Source organism: Euleptes europaea, chromosome 18 (genome assembly GCF_029931775.1).
Source record: "Euleptes europaea isolate rEulEur1 chromosome 18, rEulEur1.hap1, whole genome shotgun sequence".
NCBI lineage: Eukaryota > Metazoa > Chordata > Lepidosauria > Squamata > Sphaerodactylidae > Euleptes > Euleptes europaea.
Genome location: NC_079329.1, coordinates 5212602 through 5227231, shown reverse-complemented (window position 1 = coordinate 5227231; position 14630 = coordinate 5212602). Strand labels below are relative to the sequence as shown.

At 45.1% G+C, this 14630-nt stretch overlaps 1 pseudogene; it reads left to right on the top strand.

Annotated features, from left to right (window-relative positions):
* The first annotated feature begins 3640 nt into the window (after positions 1–3640).
* LOC130489941 (uncharacterized) lies at positions 3641–7850 on the top strand (annotated as a pseudogene).
* Positions 7851–14630: the final 6780 nt, after the last annotated feature.

Here is a 14630-nt window from a genome sequence, read left to right as displayed (position 1 = left end):
AAACCCTCCGCTCCCTCTGGCAGCTCTCCAGAACTGACTGAGCCCCAACAGGCTTAATGAAGAAATGAACACACACACCCCTTGGCAATAAAATTGATTTGGCTTAGCATAGTTGATTTAAAATGTCAGAAACTTGTGTTCCACTTATGTAAACTCACAAACACCACCATGCACGGTATCTCCTTAAGCTCTGAGTTGCTCACGATTTGCAGAGAGGCATGGGAATTTCTGGTACCTTTGAAACATATCAAAGCAGTATGCTTGGGACACTAATAGATACTCATTCAGGAGGACACAGGTCTACAGAGGGACTCTCCTTTTCAGTTCCTATGGATGCCCCCCGCCCCAGCCTCCATTTAGAAAACCCTCAGCCTCTTCAAATGGCCCATCTCTAATCAAAAACTCTTTCCAACACCCCACTATGGTTGTTCAGTTGTCCATTGGAGAAATACCAGCAGTTATTAAAGATACATTAACATCCCTTTCCCCTAATGTTGACCACAATCAGGGTTTTGATTTATAAGGTGTGACTTCAACCATTCACAGGAAGCCGACCACTACACGGGTTAGCCATCTAGTTGTGAAAGGCTGTCCAAATAAGAAACCTCAATGCGAAAAATTCTAGACATGCTCCAAAATGGAGATTTTGCCATGGGAACTCGGAGGACATTGTATTGTTAGGACAGGTTGGTTGATCTATTTTTGAAAAGAAAAAAAAAGGTAGAAAATGGAACTGGAAAATCTCACGAATACCAGAATGCAGCCAAGCAGGCAGTGAAAAAAATCTGGTCAACTGAAATTATTTCCCTTCTCTTCCTGCAGGGTGAAGCAGATTCATTCAAAACCATTGTCTGGTTTCCTCTTTCTCTAGCAGCTTTCCATTTGCCTTGAAACCCTCTTTGGAATATTTGGGAGATCCTCAATGGCAAAAGAGGCCACGGATGGGACACTGCAGACAATAAAAGGAATCAGATGCAAATAAAGTCTTTCCTTTTTCCCTCCACTTGAGGTCTGAATCAGCTGAGGGGCAGAAAAGGGGGATTTTATCAGCTTTCCCTTCATTGCCACTGAACTGTATCCTGTGGTAAATTTTAGTTGTGGGGGTCTACCTGTAGGTTACCCATTTACCACCATAAACCATTCCTACCATTGCTGTTGGTATATCTTAATTTTAAATAATTAATATTTGAAATCTGATTTCCTGTCATATTCCTGACATATTTCCATACTTCCTGTCCTGTTGATTGTCACAATATAAAAGCAAGGATTCTTCCAAACCATCTGCCCTGGGAATGCAGAAGGAGGTTCTAGCATTGACAAAAGGCTTTTATGCTGAGGCTTATGCAAATCCAGGGGCGGCTTCCTGCTTAAATCAGCCTTAGGTCATTGCCAGTCACACCAAAAGGCCCAACTGGGTGGACCAGTTAACTTCTAGTCTGTTATTTTCCTCAAAGAATCAAAGGAAAATGATATTGTGGCTTCCCTTTCTTTTCTTTTTGGCAATAATCAGAGGTACTTTTTCTCTCTTTTCAAACAGGGAACACAGTTACATTCAAGACATAAACCTGAATCATATCTCTTTGAAATGCTTTTCTAGGTATCTTCTCAGAGGTCCAACTGGTGGAGTCTGGAGGAGAAGTCAAAAGGCCTGGAGAATCCCTCCGCCTCTCCTGTCGAGCCTCTGGTTTCACCTTCAGCAGCTATGACATGACCTGGGTGAGGCAGGCTCCTGGCAAAGGTCTGGAATGGGTGGCATATATAAGCAGTAGTGGAGGCAGCATATACTATGCCGGCTCCGTGAGAGGCCGCTTCACCATCTCCAGGAACAACCCTTCCAACATGCTCTATCTGCAAATGAACAACCTGAAGCCTGAGGACACGGCCGTGTATTACTGTGCAAGAGAGACACAGTGAGAGGAAGTCAGTCTGGAGCCAGGCAAAAACCCTCCTCTCCCTTTGGCAGCTCTCCAGAACTGACTGAGCCACAACAGATTTAATGGGGAAATAAACGCACACACCCCCTTGCCATTAAAATGGATTTGGCTTTGATTTATACAGGCAGAAACTTGTGTTCCACTTCTTGTGTTCCATGCTCGCCATCTCCTTAAACTCTGAGTTGCTCACGATTTGCAAAGAGACATGGGGATTTCTGGTACCTTTGAAACATTTACTTTGCTTACTCCTGTCAAAGCAGTACAAGTGGGACACAAATAGATACTCATTCAAAAGGCCACAGATCTCCAGAGGGTCTCTCCATTTCAGCTCCTGGAGCGGCCCCCCTGCCTCAAATTTAGAAAACCCTCAACCTCTTCTCGAATCAAAAGCTGTTTCCAACACCCCACTCTGGTGGTCTAATTGGAGAAATTGGAGAAATTTCTCCATTGGAGAAATACCAGCGGTCATTAAAGATACATTAACATCCCTTTGCCCAAACATTGACCACAATCAGGATTTTGTCTTTTGTTTTCTAAGGTATGACTTCAACCATTCATAGGAAGAAGATCACTACACAGGTTAGCCATCTAGTTGTGAAAGGCTGTGCCAAGAAGAAACTTCAATGTGCAATCTCCTAGCAATGCTCCAAAATGGAGATTTTGCCATGGGAACTCGGAGGATATTGTATTCTTAGGATATGTTGGTAGTTCCATATTTTAAAAAACAAAATAGCGTGGAAAAAGGAACTGGAAAATCTCACGAATACCAGAATGCAGCCAAGCAGGCAGTGAAAAAAAAAATCTGCTCAACTGAAATTATTTCCCTTCTCGTCCATCAGGGGGAAGCAGATTCATTCAAAAGCATTGCCTGGTTGCCTCTTTCTCTAGCAGCTTTCCATTTGCCCTGAAACACTCTTTGGGATATTTGGGAGATCCTCACTAGCAAAAGAGGCCACGGATGGGACACTGCAGACAATAAAAGGAATCAGATGCAAATAACGTCTTTCCTGTTTTTCCCCACTTGAGGTCTGAATCAGCTGAGGTGGCAGAGAAAGGGTAATTTATCAGCTGTCCCTTCATTGCCACAGAACTCTATCCTGTGCTGAATTTTGGTTGTGAGGGTCTACCTGATGGGTACCCTTTTACCACCAGAACAATGCATTCCATAAACCATTCCTACCATTGCTGTTGGAATATTCTAATTTTAAATCATTTATATTTGAAATCTGCTTTCCTTTCATATTCATAATATAAAAGCTAGGATTCTTCCAAACTATCTGCCCTGGGAATGCAGAAGGAGGTTCTAGCATCGCCAAAAGGCTTTTATGCTGAGGCTTATGCAAATCCAGGGGAGGCTTCCTGTTTAAATCAGCCTTATGCCATTGCCAGTCACACCAAAAGGCCAAACTGTGTACACCAGATCACTTCCAGTCCATTATTATCCTCAAAGCATCAAAAGAAAATGATATTGTGGCTTCCATTTATTTTCTTCTTGGCAATATTCAGAGGTACCTTTTTCTCTTTTCAAACAGAGAACATAGTTTCATTCAAGACAAAAATCTGAATCCTATTTATTTGAAATGTCTTTCTTTCTAGGTATCTTCTCAGAGGTCCAACTGGTGGAGTCTGGAGGAGAGGCCAAAAGACCTGGAGAATCCCTCCGCCTCTCTTGTCGAGCCTCCGGGTTCAACTTTGGTGGCTCTAACATGAATTGGGTGAGGCAGGCTCCTGGCAAGGGTCTGGAATGGATTGCGTGGATAGAGTATGATGGGAGCCCACAATCCTATGCCAATTCGGTGAGAGGACGCTTCACCATCTCCAGGAACAACCCTTCCAACATGCTCTATCTGCAAATGAACAGCCTGAAGCCTGAGGACACGGCCGTGTATTACTGTGCCAGAGACACAGTGAGAGGAAGTCAGTCTGGAGCCAGGCAAAAACCCTCCTCTCCCTCTGGCAGAACTGACTGAGCCACAACAGGTTTAATGTTGAGGAAATGAACACACACACCCTAGCATGAAAATTGATTTGGCTTAGCGTAGTTGATTTAAAAAGACAGAAACTTGTGTTCCTCTTACGTAGACTCACAAACACCACTATGCACAGCCTGTCCTTAAGCTCTGAGTTGCTCGTGAGTCTCAGAGAGACAGGGAGATTTCATAGGGTTGCCAGGTCCCTCTTCGCTACCGGCAGGAGTTTTTTGGGGGCAAAGCTTGAGGAGGGTGGGGTTTGGGGAGGGGAGGGACTTCAATGCCACAGAGCCCAATTGCCAAAGCGGCCGTTTTCTGAAGGTGAACCGGTCTGTATTGGCTGAAGATCAGTTGTAATAGCAGGAGATCTCCAGCTAGTACCTGGACGTTGGCAACGCTAAGATTTTGGGCCTCTTTGAAACATTTACTTTGCTTACTCAGATCGAACTTGGGACACAAACAGATATTCATTCAGGAGGCCACCACAGATCTTCAGAGGGTCTCTCCATTTCAGTTCCTGGGGCTACGTCCCCTCCACCATTTAGATTACCTTCAGCCTCTTCCAGCAGCCCATCTCTAATCAAAAGCTGTTTCAAATACCCCACTCTGATGGTTTAATTGTCCATTGGAGAAATACTAGCAGTCATTATAGACACATTAATATTCCTTTCCCCAAGCATTGATCAAAATCAGGGTTATTTTTTTTTAAAGGCATGACTGCAACCATTCATAGGAAGCAGATCACTACAACATGTTAGCCATCTACTTGTGAAAGCCAGTCCCAATAAAAAAAAACCTTCAATGTCCAATGACCTAACTATGCTCCAAAATGGAGATTCTGCCACTGATTTTAGCACAAAAATGGGATCTTGGCGGATACTGCATTCTTAGGACATATTGGTTGTCACATTTTGGAAAAATAGCATGGAAAATGGAGCTGGAAAATCTCATGAGTATCCAAATGCAGCCAAGTAGACACTGAAAAAATCTAGTCAACTGAAATTATTTCCCTTCTCTTCCAGCAGGGGGAAGCGGATTCATTCAATAGCATTTTCTCCTGCGGGCATGGCAAAGGAACAAATTAGGTATCCTCCAGGTAGTAGCTGGAGATCTCATGCTATTACAACTGATCTCCAGCTGATAGAGATCAGTTCCCCTGGAGAAAATGGCTGCTTTGGTCATTGGACTCTATGGCATTAAAGTCCCTCCCCTCCCCAAACCCCACCCTTCTCAGGCTCTGCCCCAAAAACCTCCCACCAGTGGCTAAGAGGGAACTAGCAACCCTAAAACTAATACAAATAAATGTGATTGATACTATAAGAATGTCCATGGGGGGGGGGGGGGTTCCAAGCAAAATGGAAAACCTCAGGTAATCCACCATGATGGAACCTAGACCTAATAACTGAACCAGCCCCATATGTACAGTAAAGATGTATAGAGATATCAAGCATCGTAAATTAATGTATGAATGAACCCCTTTAGAAAACTGCAGAAATGAGAAGTATCTGGAGACCGTCGTGGGTGCCATGGACGAAATCTGCCTTGGAACACCACAATGATTTTGAGGCAGCCTATGAGGGGCATAGCCTCCCGCCTTGATTCAGGCAAGAGTTGGCATTCAAAGCATACTCTGTCTGCCCACAATCCTCTATCACAGTACCAGTTCTTTTGGCAGACAGAACGGCTAAAGAAGCCAGGAGCAAGCCCTGCCCTCAGCTCTCCTTCCTACACCCTCTTTATAGTACCTGTGTTGCTGGAGGAAGGAGTCATGCAAATCCCTTCTGGAGGCTCCGGGGGTAGGAAGCGCTTCTCTTCAAAAGGAAACCCCCCACAATTAGGGACCTCACTGCCTCCCCAGTCTCCAGAATCTTCCTTCCTTCCCAGCCAGGATATTTCATTAATAATATCATGAAATTAATTCTGTGCTTCGTATGTTTCTTGGCCACCATTCCAAAATGTAAGCTGATATTCTAGGGAGAGTTCCAATATATGGGTTTGGTTGAATCCTTTCTCGTATGGTGTTCCAAATGATTGCAATGTCCTCTTTTCCCCCAGGGGCCTTCTCGGACACTCAACTGACTTCATCTGGACCAGGAACGGTGAGACCTGGAGAGAATCTGAGCCTCCTTTGTAAAGTGACAGGTGTCCTCCTCTCTAGTTCTAGCTATGTTTGGAACTGGGTCCGTCAGCCTCCTGGGAAAGGTCTGGAATGGGTTGCAAGGATATACTATGATGGCAGGACGTGGTACAACCCCTCTCTCCAAAGTCGCACGACCATTTCTGCAGACTTCTCCAAGAACGAGTTCTCCCTCCGGTTGACCTCCCTGACAGCTGCCGACTCTGCTGTGTACTTCTGTGTCCGAGAAGCACAGTGAAGCAACGTCTGTTGGAGCTGAATCAAAAAGAGGAACACAGATGGCTCATCCCCACCAGTGTTTAAAGAGTGAAGCTTATTTATTAAGTCATGGTCCTCCTTTCCCACTTGGACTCCAAGCAAATTATACAGAGTGAGACAATACAGTCGACAAGGTGGGACATTCCGTAAACGAAGCTATAGGGTTAAGAGTTATAAAAACAGAACATAAATATTCATGTGATATTCAATGATATGTCAAAAATCCATAGTAGGATTCCTAGTTTCAGCAAGCCATACACAGTAGTACAGACCACGGTCCCTAATCATTGTTCCTAGTAACTTTGTGAATCATTTAGTACAGTGCAACCCTATTGCCTGTGTAGAAAAGCTCTCTTTGAATCATTCAGTTCTGCATAGTTTGCAGGAAGCCAGGAGAGCGGGAGCCTTCCTGACCTCCTCAGGCAGGCTGTTCCATTGGGTTGCCAACCTCCAGCTGGTGGCTGGAGAGCTCCCACTATTACAACTGATCTCCAGGCAACAGAGGTCAGTTCCCCGGGATAAAATGGCCGTTTTGGCAATTGGACTGTATGGCATTGAAGTCCCTCCTCAAACCCTGCCCTCCTCAGGCTCCACCCTCAAAATATCCAGGTATTTCCCAACCTGGAGCTGGCAACCCTACTGTTCCATAAGGTAGGGCCACAACGGAGAAGGCACGTGTATGACTAATACAACCATACTTGGAAGTCATGGAACTTCCTCGGAGAAGCAGATACAGTGCCACTGAGGATGCTGTGAAAGGGTTCTTACTCAACTTGAAACCTGATATGTATGTTCTGCTCTTGAAATGGAATGAACGTATAACGGTCCAGGTTTGGGCAACAAAGAACACCCAAACTGAACAGCACACAGTAAGCCCTGTCTTCAGCTCTCCTTCCTATACCCTCTTTATAGTTCATGTGTTGTTGGAGGAAGGAGTCATGCAAATCCCTTCTGGAGGCTCCGGTGGTAGGAGGCACTTTTCTTCAAAAGGAAGCCCCCTACAGTTAGGGACCTCATTGTCTCCCCAGTCTCCAGAGTCTTCCTTCCTGCCCAGCTAGGATATTGCATTGATAATATCATCATGAAATTAATTCTGTGCTTCATATGTTTCTTGGTCACCATTCCAAAATGTAAGCAGATATTCTATAAAGAATTCACATGTATTGGTTTGGTTGAATCCCTTGATATTTGGTGATCTCAATTCTTTGCAATGTCGTCTCTTCCCTAGGGGCCTTCTCGGACACTCAGCTGACTTCATCTGGACCAGGAACGGTGAGACCCGGAGAGAATCTCAGCCTCCTTTGTAAAATGACAGGAGTTTCCATCTCTAGTTCTAGCTATGTTTGGAACTGGGTCCGTCAGCCTCCTGGGAAAGGTGTGGAATGGGTGGCAAGAATATACCCCTATGATGGCAGGACGTGGTACAACCCCTCCCTCCAAAGTCGCACGACCATTTCTGCAGACACCTCCAAGAACGAGTTCTCCCTCCAACTGAACTCCTTGACGGCTGCTGACTCCGCTGTGTACTTCTGTGCTCGAGATGCACAGTGAAGCAATGTGTATTGGAGCTGCACCAAGAAGAGGAACACTTCTCTTGAAATGGAGTGAACGTCTAACAGTCCAGGTTTGGGCAACCAAGAACACCCAATCTGAATAGCAAATGCTGGAAAAGGGGCACATATGCCCACTCTTCCTGCAGGGGCAGCAGAATCCTTAGAATGCAACACCGTCCCTTTCTACTCCCCTTTCCATTTTCTTTGTACACACACACACACACACACACACACACACATCTTGCATTCCAAAATCCTAGAATCATTGGGGGAAGGGAGGGTTGAAAAATATGAAAACTTGGGGATGCAATTTCCTACTTGTAGAACTCAATATCAAGCAGGCCATTTTTTAAAAGGCTGGTATAGGGTTGCCAACCTCCAGGTAGTGGATGGAGATCTCCTGCGATTACAACTGATCTCCACCCGACAGAGATCAGTTCACTTGGAGAGAATGGCCGCTTTGGAAGGTGGACTCCATGGCATTACACCCCACAAAGTCCCACCCCACCCAAAACCCCGCCCTTGTCAGCCTCCACCCCCCAAAAACCCCAGGTATTTCCCAACATGGAGATGGCAACCGTAGGTTTGTAGCAAATCTTTTATTAAGGTGCCTCACATAGTGAAATGTGATTGCCCAAAATGTCTGAACCAGGCTCAGTTCTATAGTACTCAAGAAAGGAGGTATTATAAACTAATGTCAGAACCAGGCTTCATGGTGCTTTTGCTTGTCAGCAGTTGAATGGATTGGTAAAAGAAGGGCTGACCAAGCACTTGGGCAGAGTTTGGGGAAGGGCACGAATGGAGAAAGCTTTCGTGAGGGACTCTGCTCGAGGGTTGCCAACCTCCAGGTAATAGCTGGAGATCTCCTGCTATTACAACTAATCTCCAGCCGATAGAGATCAGGTCACCTGGAGAAAATGGCTGCTTTGGCCATTGGACTCTATGGCATTTAAGTCCCTCCCCTCTCCAAACCCCGCCCTCCCCAGGCTCCGCCCCACAAAACCTCCCGCCAGTGGCGAAGAGGGACCTGTAAATCCTACTCTGCTCTCTTAGGACCGCTTCAGGGAAGCCTGACCCCTGTGATCCAACATATCCACATGCCAAATTAAGGGATTGAGGGTCAAGCTCGATAAGAACGCGGGATTAGGTCAGTGGTGTGAGGGAGAGCCATAAACACATCTATTCTCTGTTTAAATGACATCCCATCCCTGATATATGCTGTTTCTACAGCTGTACAATCAACTTCCCCCATGGGGCAAATGGCAGATTTTATTCTGAAGAAGATGCAGGAGAGAAGGGTTAAAATAGCCACTCCCCCAGTGTCACTTACTTGCCCAACCTTATTTGGGTGTCTGCATGACTTCCTATACTTTTTGAACTATCAAAGGTGAGAGATCTAATACAAGATTTCATTTTCTCTCTCTCTCTTTCACCCCCTGGAAGTCTCTTTTAATATCTATCTACAACTGAATGGAAATTTGATGCAAATCTCTTGTCTGGGTCACTTGCTTTTTTACACAGCCACGTCCGCCAATACAGATACAAACCAGACACCACGCCACAGGGAAGAGATTCTCTAACTGCACACCATGAAGCTCCTCTTTGTCTTACTTTCCTTATTAGCCTCCCCTTGTGTAAGTATCTGCCAGGCACATGGAATGAATGGAATGGAATTAAGCAAACCTTTTATTGATAAATGCCTTATTGTTGACTCCAGATGTCCTCTCCAGTGTTCAACTCATGGAGTCTGGACCAGGAACTGTGAAGCCGGGAGAATCCCTCAGACTAGCCTGTACTGTCACTGGCTACTCCATTCAGAATCCATACTGGGAATGGACCCGACAGGCTCCCGGGAAAGGCCTGGAATGGCTGGGGCAGATAGATTGGACTGGCTCCAGCTGGCGTACATACTATGCCCCTTTCCTCCAAGGACGAATCACCCTCTCTGCCGATTCCTCCAGCAACATGTATTCTCTCCAGCTAAGCTCCCTGACAGCTGCAGATACTGCCACATATTACTGTGCAGGAAACCACAGTGAGGCAAAGGAAAGAAGGAACTGTACAAAAAGAGGAAGCCCTTTTCTTCTGGCTCTTTGCTGGCAAGAAATGGAGGCCTCAACAGCCTGATGAATCCCCACCATGTGTAAAACTAAAATACTCTACTCAATAATATATGACAAAGAAACATGTGCAATAAAAAACCCACTATGCTGTGTGCAGTCAATATAATTATTTGTATTCTAAAGAAACACGTGCATCACCTAAAATAAATTTATTTCAGAAGTAGTTCTCCTAGGCTAGAGCCTCTTCTACTAAGATCAGCCTTGGGCCGGGTTCCAAAATGCAAGTTTATCGCTGGATGAGCAATAAACATGTGAACTGGGAATGGGGCACATGGGGTTCTAACACAGAACTCAGCATGTAATTTCAAACACAGCCGTATCAGTAAAGTATACTAATTTGCTGCGTTGTGGTCAACAAGAGTGTTGTGACCAAGGGCAGAGAAATCCAGTGGTGAAAAGGCAAACTTTTAGATTTCTACCTGCAAACCTCATCCTAAAATAAAGTCAAATGAGCGAATCTTCCACAAGTTCTCTCCATCATATAAGTCTCAGATAGTTATTCACCCTCCCTAAGGCATGATTCTGGAAGTGTGGCATCGCTTCCAGTGAACACTTGGAAGCAGCATTACCCCACTGGCAAATCATAGAGCATCATTCTGACTCTGTAATGTCCCTTTTGTGTATTTGCTAAATGTAACATTGCACCATTGGCCCAAACAAATATTCCCAGATATATTTTTTTCCCTACTGCCCCACTGAACTGCATGTGGTGTGGCATCCTTTATATGTATGTCAAATGAAATGCTAGGAAAAGGTGAAAGCAGTTGGAGAAGAGGAAAAACCCAACAGGGGATGGATTGACTCATGAAAGGTACCTGTTTACTCATTCGCTGAAACCCTTCGTGACAGGACATTCCCTAAACCATTCCAACCAATGATGTTGCTATATTTTATTTTTAAACCATTTATTCTTTAAATCTGCCTTCCTGTCAAGTTCTTTATATCCCTAATTCCTGTCCCATTGATTGTCACAGACAAGTAGGCAGGGATTCTTCCAAATTATGTGCTCTGTGGATGCATAAAGAGTCTACGGCATTGCCAAATGGCTGTGGTGTTGCTCTTTTATACTGAGACGTATGTAAATGAGGGCAGAGCTTCCTCTTTAAATCAGCCCTCTGTCTTTACCGGGGCTACCAAAGTCACAACCGCGTGCACCAGATAACTTCTAGTCCATTATCTTATTCAAATAATAAAAGGGAAATGATACCATGGATTCAGTTCCTTTTCTTTTCAGCAATATTCAGAGGTAATCTTTTGTTCATTCAAAAAGAGTATAAAGTTACACTCAAGGCATAAGCCTGAATCAGGTCTCTTTGAAATATCTTTTTTTTTCTAGGCGTCCTCTCAGAGGTCCAACTGGTGGAGTCTGGTGGAGATGTCAAAAGGCCTGGTCAATCCCTCCGCCTCTCCTGTCGAGCCTCCGGGTTCACCTTCAGCCGCTATCACATGTCCTGGGTGAGGCAGGCTCCTGGGAAGGGTCTGGAATGGATTGCGTGGATAAATGATGGGGGGAGCCCACTATACTATGCCGACTCGGCGAGAGGACGCTTCACCATCTCCAGGAACAACCCTTCCAACATGGCCTATCTGCAAATGAACAGCCTGAAGCCTGAGGACACGGCCATGTACTATTGTACGAGAACCACAGTGAGAAGAAGTGACTCTGAAGCCAGACAAAAACCCTCTTCCTCATGTGGCAGCCCTCCAGTGCTGACTGAACGGCTGCAGATTAAATGAAGAAATTCAAACCACATACATCCTTGGCATTAATCTGAATTCTCTTCACTTCATTGGCTTAAAAAGACAGAAACATGGTTGTTACCCATAAACCACTACACACAACATTTCCCTCAGCTCTTCGCAGGAAGCTTTGCTCTTAGATCTATTTTCCTGTAGATAAGAGAGACCAGGGACTTCTTACGTTGCCATGGTCTCTCTTTTCCCAGGGGCCTTCTCAGACATTCTGCTAACTTCATCTGGACCAGGAATGGTGAGACCTGGAGAGAGTGTCAGCCTGTTCTGTAAAGTGACAGGATTCTCCATCTCTACGCCGCATTATGTTCAGCACATTTTCCGGCAGCCTCCTGAGAGAAGTCTTAGGTTCTTTAGAGGAGGACTTGTGCATTGTGGAATTTTAAACACCCATCATCATCCTGTGCTTCAATGAATTTTGTTTAAAACACTCTTCCATCTTCCCCTAGCCGCGAGGGTGGGGGATTGGGAGGGGCCTCACCAGTGGAAGAGCCTAGGGCCTCTCTTCATCTAAATCCGGCACTGACTGACGGTCAAGCGTGATAAAGATGCAGGAGGTCCATGCCCAGAACTCTCTTCTTAAAGCTAACTAACTGGGTTAGGTCAATGGTGTGGGGAGGACTGTGAAAATGGTCTATTTCCAGTTTTATTGGCATCCCATCCCTAGTAGTTGCTTTTACTTACAGGTATATATATGCAGCTTCACTCATGGGACAAATGCAAGCATTTATTCAGGAAAAGATGCAAGGGAGAAGGGTAAAAAAGATCAAATCCACCTGTGGAGCATTTGCTTGGCATGCAGAAGGTCCCAGGTTCAATCCCTGGTATCTCCATTTAAAGAGACTAGGCGAGTAGATGATGTGAAAGACCTCTACCTTGAGATCCTGGAGAGCCACTGCCAGTCTGAGTAGACAAAACAGACTTTGATGGACCAAGGGTCTGATTCAGTATAAGGCGGCTTCATGTGTTCATGTGTTCAGATCCAATCAAAGATTTTCTATTTTCTCCTTTAGTTCATTCCCTGGATGTCTCTTTTAATATGTATCTATAGCTGGATGGAAATTCTATGCAAATCCCTTGCCCAGGTGATTTGCTTTTAATACAGCCATATCCTCTAATAAACCACCAGGTTTCAGGATTTCTGGGGACTCAAACCAGACACTTAGACAGAGGAAGGAGAATTCTCTAACTGCACACTATGAAGCTCCTCTTTGTCTTATTGTCCTTATTAGCCTCCCCCTTGCGTAAGTATCCGCCAGATACATGGAATGAATGGAATGGAATTAAGCAAAACTTATTCATAATTGCTTTGCTGTTGACTCTAGATGTCCTCTCACGTGTTCAACTCGTGGAGTCTGGACCAGGAACTGTGAAGCTGGGAGAATCCCTCAGACTAGCCTGTACTGTCACTGGCTACTCCATTCAGAGTTCATACTGGGAATGGATCCGACAGGCTCCTGGGAAAGGCCTGGAATGGCTGGGGCAGATAGATTGGACTGGCTCCAGCTGGCGTACATACTATGCCTCTTCTCTCCAAGGCCGAATCACCCTCTCTGCCGATTCCTCCAGCAACACGTATTCTCTCCAGCTGAGCTCCCTGACAGCTGCAGACACGGCCACATATTACTGTGCCCAAAAGCACAATGAGGCAAAGGAAAGAAGGAGCTGTACAAAAAGAGGAAGCCCTTTGCTTCTGGCTCTTTGCTGGCAAGAAATGGAAGCCTCAACAGCCTGATGAATCCCCACCATTTGTAAAACTAAAATAATCTACTCGACAATATATGACAAAGAAACATGTGCAATAAAAAACCCACTATGCTGTCTGCAGCATAGTATATATTTGTATTCTAAAGAAACACATGCATCACCTAAAATAAATTTATTTCAGTAGGAGTTCTCCTAGGCTAGAGCCTCTTCTACTAAGATCATGCTTGGACTGAGTTCAAATATGCATGTTTATCACTGGATGAGCAAACGAACACGTGAACTGGGAATGGGGCACATGGGGTTCTAACGCAGAACTCGGCATGTAATTTCAAACACGGGTGTATCAGCAAAGTGTACTAATTTGCTGTGTTGTGGTCAACAAGAGTGTTGTGACCAAGGCCAGAGAAATTTAGTAATGGAAATGCACACTTTTAGATTTCTACCTGCAAACCTCATCCTAAAATAAAGTCAAATGAGCGAATCTTCCACAAGTTCTCGCCATCATATAAGCCTCCAATAGTTATTCACCCTCCCTAAGGCATGATTCTGAAAGTGTGACATCACTTTCAGTGAACAGTTGGAAGCAGCATTACCCCACTGGTGAATCCTAGAGCATCATACTGGCCCTGTGATGTCCCTTTCATTTATTTGCCAGATGTAACATTGCACCATTGGCCAAACACAAATATTCCCAGATATTTTTTTCCCTGCTGCCCCGCTGAGCTGTGGCATGCGGAGTGGGCCAAGATGGGGAGACCTGATCTCCCTAACTCCATCTCCTCTTGCTTTTCAGACGTCTCAGACTTGTTAATGCACCACCTGCCAAATCAAGTATCCTGAGAATGTACACAGGAATGTGTGTGTGTGTTAAGTAGGGGTGTGCATATCAATAAACCTGAACTGAAAAAAATTCCAGGAAAAAGCCACTTCAGTAAATTTCTGGTTCGGGTTTACCGAATGGCAAAGCCTGGGGAGAAAGGCAAAGCCGAATTTGCCTTTTTCGGCTTTCTGCGGCTCCTGGGGGGATTTTTGCAGGTAGAGCCCCCCAAATTTGCAGTGTAGTTGCAAGGGACTCTCCATACAAGAACCCCCAAGTTTGGTGAAGATTGGGTCAGGAGGTCCGATTTTATGATGCCTGGAAGGGGTCACACCCCTCCTCCTCCATAGAAAATAGTGAAGTGGCTGTATTCAGACTC